The following is a 19,554-nucleotide window of genomic DNA, read 5'->3' on the forward strand; positions in this document are numbered from 1 at the left end:
AACCAGGCAGTATTTACTTTGTGTACTGAAAGATTCAAAAGGCAAATGTAAGCATAGTAAGCTTTAATAGTGTACACAGTAAAGCTGAGTATCCTCATTGTTGTCACATAATTATTGTACCATGTGATACTAGATTTAAGAAGTCTGAGAGAATTAATGTTATGTATTTATTCGATTACTCAAACTATTTATTATCTCTCAGGTCCCTGTAGTACTGCTGAAAGTTTTTCTGTTCATTTCACTGGGTAGAACAGCAAAAAAAAATGACACAACGTGCTTCTCTTGTTTACTTACACTTCTTGCAACGTCGTTGTAATCTTTTCATTCTGCCACTACATAAATCTCCTTTCTTTTTGCCCCTCGGGACTCTTCTACACAATTTCTTGAATATGCTTGCCTGAGGGACAAAAAGCATCAATATCATCAGCTCAAATCTTTTTAAAATAGCTCACACTTGCAAATACACTTTTAGCATTATAAAAAAAAAAAATCTTCTTTAGGAATAAATAAATAAATTATAAAGTCTCAAAGATAAGACTTTCCAAGGCACAGGGCCTAAAGACAGGACACTCTCACAGTGCAAAGATACTACTGAAAACTATTATCAGGAGTAGAAGTGGAGCTGGAAAATTGATTTAAGTTAGTCAGGCTTGGCTATATATTGGGGAGTCTGTGCTTGCACATCCATTTTTTTACACCAGTGCTTCTTTTGGATTCTCAGATAAAAGAGTATAAAGTGGGCATTCTCCACTTGATGCAATTTCACTATACAGTGATTCCCATCAATGTATAATTAAAAGTGGATTTCCTTTTCCCTGTTTGGCTGAGGTGGGGGAGGGTCTGCCTAAACCTGGTTCATGTGAAGTGAACAAAGGGAACTTTCATGAGTTCTCCTGCAAACAGTCTATCAGTTACAATTCCTAGTGTTCACACTGCTGCACTGTTCAAAAGGAGCTCTAAAAAAAAAAGTCAAGCAGGGGGTCCAAGAAAAATTCAACCCGCATGCCAACTAAGGGAAAGAAAGAGAAGGCAGGAAAAAAACCCTAGCTTTTGTTGTAAAAAGAACTAATGAAGCTGCTCTTAGAACTGTCCATGGTGAAACAACAAGCCTGTGCACCCACACACATTGTGAGAATGCCAGTTACCCACGGTAATGAGAAAAGGAAACACTGTGGGCAAAGGAAATATATGAATACACTGCTTTTATGGTTTAACTGTAGGGAATCACAGCGCTGGCCCACAATATCTTGTGCCAACTGCCAAAAGTGGTAAAGTAATACATAAGGTTGTCTACTTATATTTTTCTTACAGACAAGATGGACTGGTGGGGGGTAAAATCCCATTATCATTATAAATTGCTAATTAAATAATTATCAATTAGATGGGCAGACAGAACTCATTCCAATGAATTCCTCAGAGGGCTTTCAGTAAAGAAAAACAGTAATTTTGATTATTTTTTTTTATTCATACTTCCTGCCTAGGGGCTCTAAATAGAGATAATATATGATGTATCCCATGTTAGACTTTCACACAGTGTATCCCATGCTAGAGCTCAGGGACAAACACTGAACTTTGGAGCATATATAGATCCTTGCTTTTTTTTTTTCTCTCCAGTTTTTCAGATAAATGGCCTTAATTTCATGATATTAATTAGAAACCCAGGGTTATTTCCTAAGGAATACAAAGAATACTTTCCGGACTTTTATGTGGCTTTGAGAATTCTTTTCTTTTTCCCCAAGTAACTGACAGTACCTTTTTAGTCTGCCATCGCATTTTATTTTCCCTGCTTTCCATAATTCAGAATTGTCTTTGAAAAGCAATTTAAAATGTGTGATACAGGTAAACAGACAGACATTCTGCATGACCGAACACAGTGCAAGGAGTACTCTTGATGAACTTTCCTCTATTCGTTAACACCAAAACTAATGAAAGATTAGACCCTGCGCCTGTGGGCTTTAGATGTCAAGTTTTCAGATCAGGTCTTTGGGCTAAAATGCTATTGTCAGAGTACTGAGCAACAGAATGGATCTTGTCCCTTCCTATACCCCTTACTCAGGGGAGTAATATTTCCTGAGGAGAGGGGTCCCACTGGCTTTAATAAAACTAAGTCAGCTATAACCAGTCATTACTCACATGTGCACAAGTGGTTGCACCCACACTTTTCTTGTCCTAAATGAGTTTTCTAAGACAATTAGAGGCTATAACGATGCAACAACTGCTATTTGAAAAAGCCTCACTTGTCTGTGACATGAAATATTTTCTAGGAAGAGAAGTTCTGTAGACTGAACTGAAGAGTCACACTAATGTTTGGGACATAGTTGTCACTGCTGGCAAACACCAACAGAAATGTAAGGAACGGAAATAGTAACGTGAAAGATGGACTTTTAATTCCAAAGCTAGGAACATTTAAATATGAATGGGGCTTGCTGCAGTCCTCTATCTTTCGTCAGGAAATATGAAGCTCTGGAACCCCTTTTGTTTCCTTCTTTGTTAACTGTATGAAGTTGAAAGGAATTAGATGGCTTAGTTTATTTTCAAGCCCCATTACAATAAGGCTTTCAAAAATTAATGCTGATAAATATAAAAAAAATGCTGAAGTGTCCATAAAGGAGAAAAAAAACCCTTTCTTTTCCAGAATCATCTGTCACTGGATGAATTACTAGGGATAATCATTAGAAAAAACAAACAGAAAATTAGATTTTTAAGGTTTAGAAAGGGGAACTAAATTCCAGCATAAAATTAGAATATTACTATAGGAAGATATTTGAGAACAAAGTGAAGAGATATAAAGTACCTTTAGCAATATGCACACCTTTTCCTTCTTGTTTTGCTATTTCTCTCTGTTAGTTTCTGGGAGATCACAAAATCCCAAGGGAAGTTCCTCATGGTTATATTCTCTAATGTGATTTGCTTTGAGGAATACTTAATGGAGAAAGGTGCCTGCTACATTTTGTTATTGAGTTTTTTGTTCATGGTTCAGGATTGATCCACTTGAGTCTTTCAGCAGGGAGTAGTTTTCCAGTGTGGCACAGCACGACTCCAAATCAATAAGGTTAATAGATGTGGTGGCCACACAGTCAGAGGTGATGTGCCTGGCATTTTCCATGCCAATGAAGAAAATTTCTGATGACGAGATGTCATTTTTGTGCCGGCAGTAATGTCACCTTGATTACCTAGAGCGTATAGCCAGTTGGTAAGTTAGCAAGACTGCAAATGGCCCATTAATCTGAATTATCTTTACAGGAACCATTTCAAAAAAAATTTGCTTGCACCCAAATTATTGGTTGGCCTCTCTGTGATTCTTGAAATGCCAACAGCACACTGGCTATAAGAAAAAAAAATAACACTGCTGTGTAAAAGTGACTGGAGTGGGAATGGCTAGCCTGGAACTTCATTGTGTATTTTTAAACTCTCAGCTACACACTATAAAAATCTGCCAAATACCAAACTTAAGGGGGAAAAAAAAAAAATAAAAAGAGAAAAAGTTGTTGCAAGTTGTTTTAAAAAATAAATATATGACCAGGGGGAGGGAGGAAGAGTAATGCAAAATGCCATTTGCCACAAAGTAATAGCGTTGATGTCAAATCTGGGAGGGCAGTGTGTTGGTCTTCCTGCAGTTCTAATTTTCTCTGAGTTTTTAAAATATGCAGGCTCTTCCCAGAGCATTAATGGGTACACATTCCCAGATGGCCTGCATTGTGAACAAAGTATTGGGCTGGACTGGAAAGAGAACTCTGTTTAATATTCCAATATCTAAATGTCAGGAAGGTGTAATTCAGAGTGCCACCGAAAGATGAACTGAACAGAATACAATTTATGATGACTGTAGTTAACAAATGGCATTAAGGGAAGGATTTCCATAATTAAATCATTAACTAATATGAAATATTGATTTCCTCTCTGCTACTACTGTCAGACTTGCAGTTACCCAAAGAGCACTCTGGGCAGCCTTACCATTTGTGTTATGACAACACTGCTGAGAACTATCAAGCACAGAAAAAAGCAAGGTACTGTGTTGTGTACCAAACCATTTCTGCCTCAAAGAGTTCACAGAATTTTGAAGGAAAATTAATAGCATGGCTGCAAGGGAAGTCTGTGCAAAGACAGTGGTTAAAGTGATGATTTGTATTACGATGCTCCTTCCACACTCTCTGCTGCTTGGTGAATGACTTTTTCTAGCCATCTTTACAGTGCTTCTAGATATCTGCTTATGTGAAAAGTTAAATGCTGTTGCAATTTACATCAAGATCTCTCATTTTCTACCAGCAAGAATTTGAATTTTGTTTTGGCTGCTCTTCATGTATTAGTGTTGTCCAAAGGAAGTTGAATACTCACCATGGAAGTAGTACAGCACATTCGATAATTATTTTGCTTCTATTCCAGTATGCTTATTAAACATGTTAAATAGTGGAATAGATTAAGTTAACTTGAAAATGTGTAAGGACTGGAAGAGACGAGATTAAACAAAAACTACACTGAAAAGAGCCTCCTTAATTGAGTTGTAATCAGTTAGTATTGATCATTAGCCCTTTCTTTTAGCAGTATGATGAAGATAATGATAGTGATGATGATGATGCAACATGCAGTGTTTGGATCTTAAGAAAAGGATGAGGAATTGTTTAGCTATTTGATGATAATTCTTTCTTGAAGGTAACACAGGCTGCACACGATCATATATTACTCTCAAATTCGTGACAGAGCTTGAAAATAAGTTGAATAAGCCAAATTTACTTTTTTTTTGCTTGTTTTATACTTTTCCATATCTACTTTCAAAGAGCTGGTCCACTCTGCTAAGATGGAAAGGGGCTACATTTTAGAGAAATACTTTAAAAAATGTTATTTTACACCTCAGTCTTTCAGCAGGAAATCAGTTCTTTTGCTAGTTAGACATTCAAAAATCATGTCTCATTTGAATAAATTAACATATTTTGTGGCAAAAATTAATTCCAAGGAAGGGACAATAAATAGGAAAGCAATTTAAATTGTGTATTTTAGAGGGGAGGGGAAAAAAAAAAAAACAACCAACAAACTCAACACTGTCATGCATATGACAGCTCAGCTAATTTGATGGGCTTTGATGTTAATTTAGGGTTTACTTTAATTTCAAAACATATTTTTTCACTTAATAAGGGAAACAAAAGAAACTTTCAACCAGTTTGTTATCTGGGAATGTTTTGGCTTCTCAAATGTGAGAACATGATTGTTTTTATTTCCAGGAGGAGATAATAACACTGAAGCAATAAAAAAGAGTCAAGGCAGCTTGCACAGCACAGGAAGTTCACAGCCAGAGACTTAATTTCCCACACAATGTACTGTGCAATGGGCCCATTAACATAGATGAATAGGCTCTTTAAAGGTTTTTTTTTCCAGATATGCAGCTGCCGCTGAATGGTGCTATGTTAATAAGGTACTCACATGCCTATTCTTCAGGTACTCTGGCATTCTCTACCTAGGTAATCTCCATATAGGAAAAGCTATTAGGGGTTGTATCTCCTACCACACCTTCAATTATTTTAACACCTGCACTAATAATCCAGGCAAGGTAGACTAGTAGGGGGCCGAGGGTCTAAGTCCATCCTCTTCCCTCCCAAAGTCACATCTCGGGGGGAGGAGCTGAGGAAGAAGAGGGGGGAAGGAAAAAGAAAAAAAAAAAGTAAAGTCACTTTTATTACACATCAGTGGGAACATTCTGAAAAAGCTTTCATGCCTAGGAAATTGTTATTTCTTCAAACAACTGACAGCCTGCAGAGGAAACTCTAATGGAAATCCAGCTCATGCATTGTTATGCATGGCCCTCATGTAGATACATGGGGGTGGATTAAGTTAGCTTCCAAAGGGTCTATTGTGTGCAGCATTAATTTGCAGTGCTCTTGATATTTGAGTTTGAAGGTTTTACAACCTTTGTGTTTACTTAGATGCACTATATCCTAGGCTTGTTTATTTCCTTACACAATCTCTTATTACCCAGTAAATGTTACATTTATCTTTATTAACTTTCAATATGTTGCTGTAAGTCACAGAGAAGGAAATAATTACAGCCTCCTTGAGATCTATTAGTTTTAGTGGGGTTTTTTTTCTGTTTGTTTTTGTTTTTTTTCCCCTCCCTTTTCTGGTCAATTCTGACATACATCTGTTAAAACACTGGCCTTCTTTATAAAGGCAGTGGAATAAAAGCATAAGAACTGTGGAATTTGTTGTTATTATTATATGACTACTAAATTATAAAGAAATACATTATATTTCTGTTGTCACATATGTACAAATAAATAATCAACAGTCTGCCAAAAGAATCTGACACAACTGAAGAATCTACCATAGTCTCGTACTACACAAGAGTATAAGAAAGGCATATTCCACTCCTCCTGATAAACACACCCTTTCCACTGTTTCCTCAGAATTCATCACAAATTCTTTTGCTATAACATACAGCTCCTCTTCTCCCAAAAGTAAGATGAAAAATACAAATAATGCTTTTCCCGTGCTGCCTTCGCTTGTGTTCTTGTTTTCCTGCAAAGATTAATATACAATGTAGAGAGGCATATTTTGTAAATGCAACTTCCCAGTGAGATTTAAAATCAGATCCTAATGGATTTATATTTGAACACATCAGGGATGTCCAGAAGTGTTAGTTTTTCAACACTGAACTAAGAACTCAAAGTAACGTACAGTCAAAGGAAGCTATGATCCTAATCTGAACTAAAGGGCTCAGCTGAATAAAAATACCTTATGCTCGAGTAACTCAAGTTATGTGTGGCTCCTTCCCTTCCCCCTTCATGTGGAAGTCAGTCAGTTAGACATTTTTGTATTTTAATAACACAAAAGGGCTTCTTGTAGACAGAAAAAAGTGCCTGACTTACAGTAATTAGGGTCTGATTAGTATCAGGTGCAGAGTTTACTCAAAAACTCCAGCACTAAGGGAAGACCTCTTGAAACTACACATAGTTTTCAATTCAGGTTTTGATGCTGTATAATGGAGAAAAGAAATTATCTTCTTTAAGGCTTACTCATTAGGGTCACAACAGCAGAAACAGCTGCCTCATAAGATCTGCTTGCTTGTTAGGTTAGGGGAGTCTATTTGCAACCTGCCTCGGACTGAGTAACACGAAGTGCAAACTGACCTCAGCTGTTGAAGAAGTGAAGATCTTAATCCAACCTTTGGAGCTCAGTATCTTTTCTTATGTCCTAGAATATTATAACAGCAGGAAGAGAAGGAACTACATTTCACAGATCTCTTTGAAGTACTGTGGCACTATTGGTATATGAAACAATAGCACAGCTTCCTCTGGAACATGATAAAAAGTATGTGAAAACGTGGCTGGTTTAGAAAACATACATCTAGCGCTTCTGTTCTCCTTGTTTTGTAACACAAGGGCAAGGAATGATAATAGCGGGATGCAAATTCAAAACAAATGAAAGGAAACCCTTATTTTCCTCACTTTGGATATTTAGGCTGTCAATACACAATGCTGTGATATTTCACCAAAGTCATCTTAAATCTAACAGAATAAACAGTATAACACAAGGATCTCTAGCACTGCAATAGTTAACGTGAATTACTGGCACATGAGAAGAGACCTGGGTCTGAAGGAGTGTAGTCCTCATTTGCTGTCACAAAATTCTGTGTCTTTAACTAGGCCCCATCCTGTTCAATATCTTTATTGATTGGTTAGAGGGTAGAAGGACTCTCCAGAGGCACCTTGACTGGCTGGACAGATGGGCAGAGTCCAACATGATGACATTCAACAAGTCCAAGTGCTGGGAGCTGCGCTTTGGCCACAAGATCCCCACGTGGCAGGCACTACAGGCTGGGATTGGAGTGGCTGGAGAGCAGAAAGGGACCTGGGGGCACTGATTGGCAGCTGGATGAACATGAGCCAGCAGTGTGCCCAGGTGTCCCAGAAGGCCAATGGCATCCTGGTCTGCATGAAGAACAGTGCGGCCAGCAGAAGGGAAAACATTGTGCCCCTGTACTCAGCACTGGTTAGGCCACACCTTGAGTCCTGTGTCCAGTTCTGGGCCCCTCAATTTAAGAAGGACATTGAGACTCTTGAATGTGTCCAGAGAAGGGCAATGAGGCTGGGGAGAGGCCTCAAGCACAAGCCCTATGAGGAGAGGCTGAGGGAGCTGGGGTTGTTTAGCCTGGAGAAGAGGAGGCTCAGGGGAGACCTTCTTGCTGTCTACAAGTACCTGAAGGGAGGTTGTAGTCAGGAGGGGGTTGGTCTCTTCTCCCAGGCAACCAGCACCAGAACAAGAGGACACAGTCTCAAGCTGTGCCAGGGGATGTTTAGGCTTGAGGTGAGGAGAAAGTTCTTCAAAGAGAGAGTTGTTAGCCGTTGGAATGTGTTGCCCAGGGAGGTGATGGAATCGCCATCCCTGGAGGTGTTCAAGAGGGGATTGGATGTGGCAGTTAGTGCCATGGTTTAGTAGTCATGAGGTGTTGGGTGACAGGTTGGACTTGATGACCTTTGAGGTCTCTTCCAACCTTATTGAGTATTCTATGAATACTCAGACCCTGCTTCATGGCAGTGACATGGTGCTGCAATATACAAACCACTTCCCTGACGCAACAGAACAACTCTCACCTTTAGCATTTCTACCAATATCCCTCACCTTTAATAATTTGTGGGCTGTATTCACAGATATCTTTTTAACTGAAACTGACAAGGGCTAGAGAGTGGGAGGCAGTGGGTTTTGTTGCTGTCATTTTTGGGGATTTTCTGTTGTTTGAATGTTTTTTAAAATTATAGATAACTCCAAAGCTTTCCAGAAAAGTGCAAAGAACTGAGGAAAGGTGACAAGGCCCATTTTGCTCTCAGAAAAGCTGGTAAACACCTTCTGGTCATAATGTCCCCAGAATACCCCACTGAAGACCTCCCAGAAGTTATCAAAGACTATATTATTAAGGCAAAAAAAAATCTACTCCTATCCACCCAGCAACATCCATCTTGCCATTAAAAGGGAGAGCTGGGTTCTAGGAGTTACTGCTGCAGCCAGGCAGAGACTGCAGGCTTTTCGTTATTACTTCTGCAACTGTGAAAACATTTTTGGTCCCTGATCTCATTTCTGGAATGACAGATATTATTCTGTGGGTCTATCAACAACAGTCTTTACAGGCACATGAAACTGCCTCCTATCTGTATATTTTTTGAACATGTACATAAACTCTGTATGTACTTCTTTAGCACAACTGCTATTTATTTAATATATGAGGTATGAACGTAACTTACTGCACATTAATTCTGCGCAGTTTGCTTACAATCTCCCCATATTCCACAAGAGGAGTCATATACAAGGAGCACATTATACACCTGAACTGCCTGCTTCAGTTTTCATCTGTGCCTGCTTCAAACAACAGTTCCAAGAAGCATGAGATCTGAAATGTGGTGATGAATGTTCAGCATATTAAGGAAGGACTCTGATTTGTCTTTTGTTTCAAAGTGTACACAGTACTTTGATTGACTAGGACTCCGCCAAGCCCTTGACAATCTGGGGAAGGATAATCTCCTCCAGTGCTCACAATAACTCAAGGCTTTCTGTTCACTGCACTCACGGCATCATGAAGACATCATGACAGACCAGACCAATCCTCTCTCATTACTGATGTCTTTCAAGAAGCTATAGGGGAGTCTCTGCTTCCCCACCCCTCTGGAGCCAGTCAGTGGCAGGCAAATGAAAAACATTTGCCATTGTGTGAACCTTTTACATACAAGAACTAGCCTATCTCATAATGTAGTTATGACTCATACAATATTCATAGTATCATAGTATCAGTCAGGGTTGGAAGGGACCACAAGGATCATCTAGTTCCAACCCCCCTGCCATGGGCAGGGACACCCCACACTAGATCAGGCTGGACAGAGCCTCATCCAGCCTGGGCTTAAACACCTCCAGGGATGGCGCCCCAACCACCTCCCTGGACAACCCATTGAATCTTATGTGAATACCTGGAGTTAACTGTGGTAGGGAGAAGATTAAACTCGTCAGTTTCTTGTTCAGGAAACAAGCAGGTTACCCTTTCAAGGTCTCTGAGTATGACCAGTTGACCTGTGGAAACCAGGAAGAACGGTTAGAGGAACTGTATGTCAGAAGAGGAATTAAGGTACATAATCTGTATGTCTGAGATGCTAAAAGAGACTCTTCAAAGCTGAAGAGTGGTCAATCAGAAGTTTGGTACTATACCAGAAAAAATATAGACACTCTCTAGGGAGTGAAAATGATTGGAAAGAAGCTAGTCAAGTGGAAGAAAAAGTTTAATAAGAGAAGCATTGTAAAGATAAAATAAACGTAAAGAGAGAAAATAAAGGTTTCAAAGTAGAGGAAACAAGTAAAGAATAGTAAATATCTGCACAAAGTAGAGCACAAATCATGGGAGCAGGGTGCATGTGTGACAATGCAGAGCAAACAGGGTTCAGTAAAAGGGTGCCCACTTCTGGAGAATGATCTTACTCTGTGAAGAGAAAGGAAAACCTATTTTCTTTAATCTTGTATGAGAAAAACAATTCTCTGTCTCCTATTACTCCCTTCTGTGCTCATATGCTCATTGCCCAGGGTTGCGAGGACCTTGTTAACTAGGATACATCATCCTGGAAACCTGTCAGGCGCTGTCAGACCTGTTGAATATAAGCCTTTTCTAGGTGCTCTGTGTTGGAGTCACACCACCCTGTAAGATGGGACTATTTGTGTAATCACCAAACAAAAAAAGTGGGAGAATAACAGTAAGAACAGCCAAAAAAGGGGATTACAATCAAGGACCCTCTGTTCTCCTCAAGGACATTAAGGTTGTCTCACATTTGGCTTTGTTTGAAGTCTGGATACTGCAACATACACAAAGACCAGGCTCATTTCCCCGTTCTCTAGCAATCACTTTGCTCTGAAAGACTGAGCATTTCTGGCATGTAGCACTGTAGGCTTAACTACAGTTCTGCCTTCTCCAATCTTCCTAACAGTGTGCTCTGAAGCATGATTTGTTAATAATCATATGGGAAGGAGATGGGATCACAAGTCTCTAATTATTTCCAATGGCTAAAGAATGAATAATATATCTCCTGCTTTTCCTAGTGCACTATAGAGCAGCCCTGCTCTCCTCCATAAAGGCTGGGCTGTCATGAGGCTCCTGTTGTATAGTATGGGACTAACAAATCACCCCAGTTTTAGATTATTGGTTCTTTAAAGCTGCCTTCACTGGGTAATGTTGAAGCTCATTATCAACCTATATATTTTTTCCAAGAATGTTTTCTAGCGTTTTAAAGCACAAACAATGCAGCCTTAGACTTGGAGCTCTTGCAGTTTTGAGGGTCTATTCTGACAGGCAAACTCAATAGGTCTCTTCACTTTTACATCCCAAATATTTGTTGTCTATGCATGCAAAATGGACCCGTGCTTGTTTCCAAAGATGGTCTTGCTTCCACACATGGGCAAGCATCAGTTGCCTTAAAATGAAAGCTCATTTTCCTATCACTTATATTACATATAATAGCATATTGGCCCCAATTAGACCTAGTTTCTCCTTGTACCTGACACAACAAAGGCCTCTGATGAGAGACAGTCCCAGCCTCCCACACTTTAAAATGCATTACAGGCAAAATTCATACAAAATCCTTGCATAAGAAGAGGAAGATTAGAGAACTAATTTCGCCCCCCCCCCCCCATATGAAGTAGTGCTTCAATAACTTGATTTCTTGGAGACTAATGAAAATTACAGGATCATGGTGGTTTTTTTTTTAAACTTTATTCCTCTGTAACTAGAGACTGACTCATTAACAGGAGAAGGAGCAGAATGATCCCAGCAGTCTGCATGTTTAACACCAGAGCCTGTATCTCTCTTGCTCTGCTGCTTGTGGAGGCAGCTCTTAACTGCAGACTCCAGGGTGGTGTGGCTCAGAGATAACCAGCCTCGTTGCTGAGCACCATGATTTTTTACTTTTATTTTACAGCAGCAACCAGGCAGCTTCTTTAAACCACCAGAGAGCAGGAGCAGAGCCTGCAAGAATCTGAGGTAACCATTTTTTTTACAAGAAAGAGTCTTTTAAAGTAAGCCCAGCGTTTCTCAGGAAGGTGTAACATTGCAGCAAGACTGAAGATGGAGCGAGGAAGCAGGAAGCCTGCACATCTACGTCCTGCACATTTTGCCCTAATGTGCTCTTTTGCCTTTATCCTTTTGTTGTAGTTGCTGTTTGTCAAGCCGGCTGCAAAGTTTTGCAGGAGGCTGCCACTGCCAAAGCCAACCAAAAAGACGCTGCTGTGATGGTGCTTCTTATCTGGGGATATACTTCATCCTATTTTGTTTCTCTGAGATGGGCTGCTAAGGAAATAAAGCCCCGTGTAATTTTCAGCAGTGACAACTGAATCAGTTCTTTTGCTCAGAAAAAATGAAATCCCTCATTTTCATATTTCCATATTTAATTTTTGCACTTGCATGTACATTTCTGTTATCTTCCAGCCACATGTTGCTATTTGTCTCTGTAGTGGAGAATTTCTTTCCTTTTCCCTTTTTTTCCCTTTTCTTTCTTTTTTTTTCTTTTTTTTCCCCCTTTTTTATTTTTTTTTCCTTCTTTTTTTTCCTTTTTGACTGCAGGCTATGTGAAGCCTGACTTGCATGTAAAAGATCCACAGGAAAAACACACCCCTCCAGGCCTCACTGGACTGGAGCAAGCTGGCATGCCGCATGCTCTGTGAGGACATTCCACACTCACCACCACTTCAGACGGCACGTGGTGCGTATGTGCAGCTTCACACGCCTGCAGGCTGACATCAAGTGGCCAGTGCAAAGTCCCAGAGAAGTTCAAAAGGCATGAGCAAGCAGGGGCAACTGGACACTGAAAAAAATTAGCAGCCACTGGCTCTTCAAAAAAGTCAGACAGATTTGGCCAACTGTTGAGCACTCAAGAAGCAACTATGCAACTTCCACGGAGCACAACCGGTACAAAACTTGTAGACGAGCTCTGAGATTTATGAGACCATTCTAGGCAACCTCGCTGCATTTTGAGTGTTGTTTATGTTAGTCACCCTTCAGCTATCTGACTTGCAATGAGATTCAGGCTCCTGAGATACTTGGGTACTTTTGAAAAGGTTACATGCAGCCAGAACCAGGTGGCCCAGACTCCTGTGTTCAGCAAGAATGAGTGAGGCAGCTCGTTGCTACAGTAGATCTTAACTCATTGGAGTCAGTGCTTGGACAGACATAATTTCTGCTGTGCTTGCTGTCAGACAAGATTTCAAGCTGTCAGACAAGATTTCAAACAGGCTCGGGTTATGATTTAGTTTTGCTCTACAAGTGCACAGTTCGGTCAAACTCCTTCTGCAGCCTTCACAATGACTGCCTTCAGCAGGGGAGTAAATGCAGTAAGTTTTCTGTTTGAACAATGTTTTGGTGGTGGTTTTGTCAGTGGACCGCAGCCACTTATGGTCTGCTCTGAGCTGCTCCCAGACTGCAGACAGCTCTGCTCTGTCCACGTGGAATGTATTCAATGAATTTGTCCTCCAACTTTATTTTCTGCAGAGGGGACATGCCTCCAGCTCCAGCATTGTACTGCTACCACTAATACCATCTTGGGGCGGTCAAACCCATCAGTGTTCCTGCTCTCCAACAGGCATGCTGTGTCCCTGCAGCAGGACAGACTGATACAAAATTCTTTGCCCTCTGATGACAGAGCTGGAGAGTGATACTCAAGAAATAGAACAGTGCATGGTGTATGCTCACCTGGTGTTGATCTCCCTGCCATCTCACTCAGCTCTCTGTATCTCTGTATTTACAAGTCTTCCCTCCACAGCCCCCAGATACCAGCCAAGTCACTCAACTGTGGTTCCCAATGTTTGTGAAGCGGTTGTTAATTTATAAAGACTCCTATCATGTATGTGAATTGTCACATTTTGAACTTAAAGAGGTTACAACCAAAACAAGTGTGACAATAAGACTCTGGAAAGGTATCAGAAAATTAAGGAAAAGGTAGATGTGGATCTATCTGCAGTTACTACTGAGTTGCTACTATAAACATTAAATATAGTAACCAGATGAATATTTCTATGATATATAATTACTAATGGGAGTCAAACCCAAAAATGGGTGGGGTTTGTTTGTTTGGTTTTGTTTTGTTGGTTTGATTTTTTTTTTTTTTCAGGAGGGGAGAGTGAGTTTATATAATTTGGGAGTTTAAAGGCTTAACTAGCACATTCCCATGAACATTCAGCCAAAGCCCTACACACTTTCCTCCTGCATCTCTTTTCATGTCTTATGGCAAATGTTAGCATTTTCCTTCTGGAGCGGTTAACATGAAAGGTCTTAGTTAAGGGAAGTTTTTTCTCTTGGAAAAGATAATCTGTCTTCAAAGTTATGAGTTAAACAATCGAGTGGTCTAATTGATTGAACATTGACAAATAATAATTGAACTTGTGCCAAACTATGTGAAAAAGATTTACCTTCTGCTTCCCCAAACTGTTTCTCCCTCATTTCGTGCGTCTCTCTGCGTGTGAACTGAATCTTTGGGAACTCCTTCCAGTTGATGCATCATTGAAGTGGTTAAACACATTGCATTATGACAGTCTGTCACATCAGTGTTTCACATTGAAATACTGGACTTGACACATCACTGGAAAAAGAATTCAGACCCAAAATCCAGAGTTCCATTTCATCTGCAACTTAAGATTCTGAACACAGAATTTTCAGCTACTTAACTCAGAGTGTAGAGAAAAAAAAACTAATTAATTATAATAAAGCTTTTAAAAGATGAGAAATGATTTGCATGAACATAATAGCATTTTAGTGGTCCTGCTTGTGTATGGAAGCAGTAAATGTTCTGTAAATTTCCCTACTTATTTTGTCTAACCTCTCTAAGGTAGTTATGAAAGAACTATACATGGGACAGAATCTGACACTCCAGTAGAAAAAGTGCAATTGCATTGCCATGTTTTTATACAACATTCTCTTGAATTTAAGGAGCCCTAAAGCTTTCACCAGCACATGAACTCTTACATGAGGCCATGACATTGATGGAAGTTTAGCCTGCAAACAACCTTCTTGAGACAATGCTTCTTTCAACAACCACATGATCGGATGAACACCTGTATTAGTTTCAGGGCTGCGTCTTCTATTTCCAAAGGGAAAAGTACAAGTCCAAGGAAATAAAAAGCACAGCTTCCATGGTTGTGCAGAATATATTCCATTCCAGTGGCATCAACAGCAAGGGAGATAAAGGGAGGAAATTGTGGATTTTGTACAACAGCAATTTTCCTATCTCTAAAAAAAATAACAACCAACCAACCCAACCCAACGCACAAGCAAAACCCAAACCAACCAGCCAACCAAAAAATAACAAACAAACAACAAGCCCCTACAAAAACCCCCAAACCAAACAACAAACCCAAACAACCAAAAAAACCCTGAACCCAACACACCTTTCTTCATGTTCTGCAATTTTCCCTGTTTGCATGTGGCAATGCCACATTGGACATGTGGTTAAGTCTAACTGCTACTTTCTCTCTGCTCCTTTCTCCCTTTTGGCCAGGAGGTGGAGGGGGGGCAGAGAGAGTGCCTCACCCAGGTTCTTCTCAAACATTGAGCTACTGGGATGTGGCTCAGTTGGTAGCGCATCAGACCCTTAATGGAGAAGGTTGTGAGTTCAAGCCTGCAGTGGGCAGTAGTGTCCTCCCTACTCTAGTCATGAGGTCTGTGGTTACAGGTTGGACTCGATGATCTTTGAGGTCCCTTCCAACCTTAGGAATACTGAATATATACTGAGATAGTTTCCCTTGTCTCTGACCAGGGGGAGTTTTGTGTTGTTAATTGTAAATACTATATATTTTGTACATATTCATTGCATTCCACTGTAGATTGCAGTTTTGCTTGTAAATACAGCTTCCATTTGCTTCCAACTGAGTTAGTCTGGCAAAGTTAATGTTGGGGGTGTGTGTGTGTGAATTTCAACCCACCACAAAGAGTCAACATCTTGAATAACTGTGTTACGATCTTGTAGTGCAAGAGGGTTAGGAACAAGAGCTGGAAAGTCAAAATTTTTTTAGCCCTAATGAGCATATGATACTGTGGTTCAGTAATTCATACAGAAACAAGGGTGAAGATGAATTGCCACAGTTTGGAGGAAAAAGTCTGCCATCTGGACAATGTTGCCAGCTCAAGATAATATGCAGTCTCAGTTATTTGGCGTCTGTCTCTAGCAATGGAGGATATGCAATATATTAAGTCTAACAATAAAGAGACAATGTCTGGAGCCCTTAATAATATCAGAGAATGCTTGAAAATGGGACACATTAGCTTTTATTATATGCATTGCATTTATTGTTCCTATTACTTTCATCTAAAGCCTTTTTGGAACTGAACTCATGAATTTTGAGCACTTTGAGGTTAACAACAACATTTGTTGAAATTTCTAAACTTGCCTGCACACTGGCATGTTTTACAGAGCTCTTGTGCAAAGACTGAGAGGTATTATAATCATCTTAAATATTGAGTGGATTCTAAAGAATATCTCTCTTGCTTGAATACCCCATGGCAATTCGTTCTCTTCTTCCTTCTTTCCTTCCTTCCTTCCATCTCCGAATCATCTGCAATGACTCTCCCTTGCCATCAACAGTTTTCTTATGATAAAGCCCTGACTCTTACAATGTCCACCTCAGATCTGCTGAGTTTATGCTATGTGTTCAAGGCCTCGTGGGGTTCTCAAAGATTTACACAGCTGTGGCTAAGGACTTAAAAATTAACCACCTGACCTTCCCCCAAACACTCAAAGAGCTCAAATTCCTTACTGCAAAGGGAACCAAACACATTTGAAGGCCTGAGGGCCATGATAGCTTTTTATCTACCAGGCATAAAAATCCCCTCCACTTCACCAGTGCCTTTTTATCTACTTTCCACATTTTACCCCATCTTCTATCTTCATAAAGAAGCTGTCTCTACCAGGCAGGCAGTAACTGACCTTTGAGGAATGAGTGGTCACATTCATCCAGAAGCAAAAGAGATGCTAAATTAATACCAAATTCACAGCTAAGAGCTAATCTCTGACTTTGCCGTGGGCAGAAAGGTACTGTTCCCACAGAAATTTACATTCAAGATAGATGTTGAACTGAGGAGCAGAACGATAAACACTCCTGGCATGCACCAGGGAGCAGCTCTAGCTGTGTACCTCTCCCTAGAAGAGGAGAGGGTGGCAGGCACTTGGTATAGACCCTTGTCAGCTTAAACATGTTTCAAGTAAGCTAAAATACAGCAAATTCATACAGTGGGGCTTCATCCCTGAACAGGGACAAAGTCCTTGTCCAGCTCTCCTTGGCTCAGTAAAATAGCACTGGTTTCTTTGCCAAATTGCCTTATAAGGCCACAGCAGGGTCTGGATTTACCCATTACCACAGAGTTTAATGACCTTAAGCACAACATTGAATTACACCTCCAATTGCTATTTCCATCTGATTAAGCACTGAAAAATGCAGAAGGCTGGGTATATCTACACAACACTGGTAAATGGACTAACACATTGAGCAATAGCATGCAGTATTTAATCCTTGTTCAACACTTCACTCATGATTATTTACTGAGGCATTAAGAAAGGGATGTGTTACTACAAAGCTACCAAACTGAAAAGAGCTGTTCTGTTAAAAAAACAACCAAACCCCAACAAAACAAAGCAAAGCAAAGCAAAGCAAAGCAAAGCAAAGCAAAGCAAAGCAAACCCTTAGCAATAAACTTTTAGGAAACCTATCACTGAAATGGGCTCATGAAGCCACTGCTCCCACTACTCATACCAAAGGCTCACCAAAGTCATGACTGCAAATATGCAAATAACGACTGAGAAATGGGAGAAATTGGTTTAGAGCTTTGCACTTGGACATAACCTAATGCAAAATAAATGCAAGCTTCACAGTTCTCCATTTGCAAAATACTTGTCAATTTTCCCATTGTGGCATAAGTGGCAGTAACTCATCCAAATGGTCACCAGCTAGTCTAGAAATCTATCTAAACTGGGCATTACAGTCATTAAGAAATTCAGTGAAAGTGAAAGGCAGGACATGGATTAGAACAATACTACCATTTTTAAATTACTAAGATAGAGCTCCGAGTTGTAATAGGAACCAGAGATAAAAGTTGAACGCCGGCTTGTTTTGTTTTGTTTTGGTTTAAGCTTTCATGTTGACCTCTGCTCTACACAAACTTAAATCTGTTTTACATCAGAAGCTGCAGGGACAGAAGAGTACATGGGAAAAGAACATGCCTGGGAGTTTAGAGAGGGCCGACTAAATTTTTTTGAGCTCCAGTGGGATTGGTGACGTAACTAAAAAGCAACAAACAGCAGGTGAGAGGAAGGATTTAAATATAAATAAGGACACTTTGAAGCCATAGGTTTTTAGTGATCACATTCACATTTGCAAATCAAAGTCCCTGCTTTTTTGAAAAATATGGAACTAAGAAAGAATCCAAGAGCCATAAAACACCAAGCAAGGAAAGAAAATATATTAGAGGAAGAGTGGAATCATGTGAATAAATATTCCCCAGCCTAAAAAATAAAATAATCAACTAAATACCCTATTTTCTTTAATTAAAAATCACTGAATTATTTAAGGATATCTGAGTGAATTAAATATTGAAGACACATCAAGATGTGCCTAGTGGTGTGATTAGTGGTTTATGTAGTTATTAAGATCTGCCCATTTGGACCTGAAATTCAACATCCAATTAAAAAAAGTTATTAGGAATTCAGACCCACAAACAACTCAGCACATCCACACTCTATGCTTTAAAGTGGTGGATATTCTAATTCACACAATTCATCCATTAGTAAAAGGCCAGAGCTTATAATTCTTTTTTCTCAGCCCATGGTTTAACAGATAGCATTTGCCATCCTACTAAAGGTGCTGTTCACGCTCTATCCATGGGATCAGAGTTCAAATAGCAGCACATTCAATCTGGGAAAAAAGTGGTGGTTACAATAGTGCAGTAATAACAGTTGCAGATAACAATCTGAAAAGCTGAAACCACAGAAACATGATGGTTTGCAGTTAGAAGATATTTGTGTGTTTTACCAGAGTGTAACCCATTACACTATCAATTGGGAGAAATAAAAATCCGTTGGGAGGACATGAAATTAGATCAGAGCTCTCTCAAATGAAAAGGCATCCAATCTTGCTGAACTGAAATGTGATCATTCAGACGGCATTTCTATCAGCTCATTTGTCCAAAACTCAATTTAACTTTACCTTAACAAATGCTAATACATATGTGCAACTTGGCTCACAGGAGCAGGCCCATTAGCAGATTGGAGCCAGCCTTCCCCTATGGAGAACCCACAGCCACACATTGTGAATGGAGGCACAAATTCACTCCACCAGCCTTACACAGATAGCTGAGGTGCTGAAGACTATAAAACACGTCTAATGAGCTTGTGCAAGATGTGCTTTCAGCCCCGTTGTCATCAACAGGGACCAGAAGTGGATGCCCAGGAACCTGTGCAAGCAAACACTTAGTGATATTTACCTACAAGACTGCCTCCCCAAATTTGCATCTTACAGGCTTCATATTAGCAATCCTCACTGGATTTATCTACTGTGATCTTC

The 19,554-nt window shown here is 39.9% G+C and overlaps 1 long non-coding RNA gene across 3 annotated transcripts in view; it reads right to left on the reverse strand.

Moving 5' to 3' along the window:
• Nucleotides 1–300: 300 nt before the first annotated feature.
• LOC137444717 (uncharacterized) overlaps nt 301–19,554 on the reverse strand; it is a 48,556-nt gene continuing 29,302 nt past the window's right edge. For 2 of the 3 annotated variants that reach the window (XR_010988230.1, XR_010988232.1), the window contains exons 2-4: nt 9,945–10,044; nt 7,119–7,182; nt 301–397 (exon numbers count right to left, since the gene is read on the reverse strand). This is a non-coding gene — a long non-coding RNA (uncharacterized lncRNA). The remainder of the gene's footprint in view (nt 398–7,118; nt 7,183–9,944; nt 10,045–19,554) is intronic. The other variant, XR_010988231.1, reaches the window with a different exon arrangement.

The sequence above is a fragment of the Melanerpes formicivorus genome, unplaced genomic scaffold (assembly GCF_026170545.1).
Source record: "Melanerpes formicivorus ecotype bairdi unplaced genomic scaffold, bMelFor1.0.p_v2 SCAF_12, whole genome shotgun sequence".
In the NCBI taxonomy this organism is placed as follows: domain Eukaryota; kingdom Metazoa; phylum Chordata; class Aves; order Piciformes; family Picidae; genus Melanerpes; species Melanerpes formicivorus.